The 2,677-nt window shown below is 30.3% G+C and overlaps 1 protein-coding gene across 1 annotated transcript in view; it reads right to left on the bottom strand.

Annotated features, from left to right (window-relative positions):
* LOC106680717 (ATP-dependent translocase ABCB1) overlaps positions 1-2,677 on the bottom strand; it is a 75,252-nt gene that overhangs the window by 19,637 nt on the left and 52,938 nt on the right. The window lies entirely within an intron of this gene.

Below are 2,677 nucleotides of genomic sequence, written 5' to 3'. Positions count from 1 at the left end.
TTTGACATTGTGCTTTCGCCAATACTTAACTTATATATATATATATATTTCTTTATTTTTATACCATCTGTTTGAAGTCATATTTGTGACAGAAAATCTTCCGATTTTAAAAACCTAAACACCAATTCCACCGTTTTAGACCGACCCCAAGCTGTTGAGGTGCGATGTGAAATATGGACAAGAGCCCAAGAGGAGAAAAAAGGCAGTTATCTCACCCCAATTTTTGATTACTTTAATGAAAACTATGTATAATTAATAGTCAAACGTTATGAGTCTGCCAAGTATAGGTAGGGGGAATAAAAAATGGAGACTGTTTCAAAACCTTAAAAAACATTGAATTTTCATTCGGAGTTCTATATCTTAAAAACTAGCAACAACACTAGAAAACTAAGAGAACATTATTTAAAGAAGAGTAAATTCGCTGAAATATTAGCCCTAAAGGAGCTATTTACGCCCAATAGTTCTCGAGATATAGCTTTTTAAAAAGCAAAATTTCTTAAAAATCTACCGAAAGATAAGTAGTTAGTTAATTTATTTCGAGAAATCTATATCTCAGGAACTATGTGACGTACAGATGTCTATTAGAACTCAAATGAAAGCTAGTTTAATGGACTATAAAGCAGTTTATAACCTTTACCTTCGTAGGAATAGTATTTTTCATGATATTTGCTAAAATAAATTGATTTATATTTGTTCGGACAATAAGTTTGATTTATGAAAAAACCATTTGACGTCTGCCAGCACTCAAATTAAAGCTAGTTAAATTTACTATAAAATAGTTAATAATGTTTATCTTTGTAGGACTAGTAGTTTTTATGATATTTGACAAAATAAACTCACAAAATGTTAATTTTCAGTTGTTCGTATAAAATGTTGGATTTTTGAAAAAATATATCTCCAGATCCATAAGACGCACATATGTCTTTCAACACTCAAAATAAAGGTAATTTAACTTACTATAAAGTAGTTTATGACACTTATCTTCGCAGGGGTAGTAGTTTTTATGATATTCACATATGAATATAAATTTGGAAAATCAAAATTTGTCCGAACAACTATGAATCAATTTAGATTAGCAAATTTCATGAAAACTATTACTCCTACGAAGATAAACATTATAAACTACTTTATAGCTCATTAAACTAGCTTTAATTTGAGTGCTAATAGACATCTGTACGTCAAATGGTTTTTTGAGATATACATTTTTCAAAATAAATTCACTAACTACTGATCTTTCAGTAGGTCCCATACAACATTTTTATGAAATGTTGCTTTTTAAAAAAGTATATCTCGAGAACTATTTAACGTAAATAACTCTTTTAGGGGTCATATTTTAGAAAATTTGCTCATCTTTAAATGACGTTCTCTTAGGTTTTCTTGTGTTGTTCCTACTTTTTAAGATATAGAGCTCCGAATGAGGAATTAAATTTTTTTATCGTTTTCAAACAGCCACCATTTTTTATTCTCCCTACCAATACTTGGCAGACTCATCAGTTTTGGCTAGTAAATATACATAGTTTTTATCAAAGTAATCAAAAATTGGGGTGAGATAACTGCCTTTTTTCTCCTCTTGGGCTCTTGTACTACTTGTTTTGTGATATGATACGAGTGAGCCTATTCTAAACCTTGTTGGGCTTTCGTTCCAAACATGTTGCCATCTATCTTTGATTCATTTTTCAAGCGGATAGCTGAATTCTGATGAAGTTCAAATTGCTTTGCCCCGTCCTGGAAGCGCGAGTGCTTCTCTTGTAGCTCGATCGGCCAACTCATTCCTTGTGATTCCTATGCGCATTAGAACCCATAAAAATGTAAAAGTCATACTCCTATTTTGTAAAGTATCTACCAGAGAGGTAGATATGGATGTTTTTGGATGTTCCGAAAGCATACGGTCTAAACTTTTTAACGAGTTTAGCCAATCTATAATTATTGCTATACTGTTGTGGGACAAAGACAAACTGAAGTTAAGTGCATTTAGCTCGGCTATGACTATGTTACTTAGTTTATTAAGTTCAATTTTGTATGCTAAATCATTTGTTACAAAGGAAGATGCTGCTGATTGGTCTAATTTTGATCCTTGATAATATTACTGTATCATTCTTACACTAAAATTTTTTATAACTTTAACTTATAAAATTATACGATTCTTAAACTTTAACAATTTCTGCAATAACTTGAATTTGGTTCATTCACTTTTTTTCCAATAAAATACATTGGAATACTACTATTTATATTGAATAAAGATATTTAGATACTTCAAATGTGACTCTCAATACTTACAGATAAGACCACTGAGAAAAAAGCAATCATGCCCACTACTATCAGAATACTAACATCAACAATGCCTTTCCAATTTGGCTTATCTCCTCGAAGTATTATAGACTATAAATAAAATAATTAGAATCTGTACTAAGAAGTTTAACAAAATTTTCAAATAATTAAAAATTAAGTCAAGAATGAAATTGCAAAACAATTACACGGCAAAACCAACGGAAGATCATATAGAAGCTGGGAAGAAATCCTGATGTAATAGTAGCAAACAAAATGGCCAAGAACCATGCACCTATCACTTTGAGATTTTTTTTTCTCAGTCTCAGTTCTTTAATATTCTCTGGCAACTAAAAGAAAAACAAAATATTTTACCAACATTAAACAATTAATAATTTAACAAATCCAAAAA

The sequence above is a fragment of the Halyomorpha halys genome, unplaced genomic scaffold (assembly GCF_000696795.3).
Source record: "Halyomorpha halys isolate HHAL.00 unplaced genomic scaffold, Hhal_1.1 Scaffold282.1, whole genome shotgun sequence".
NCBI classification, from domain to species: domain Eukaryota; kingdom Metazoa; phylum Arthropoda; class Insecta; order Hemiptera; family Pentatomidae; genus Halyomorpha; species Halyomorpha halys.
Note: the sequence above shows the minus strand (reverse complement) of the source record. Positions and strands in the feature narration are given on the sequence as shown.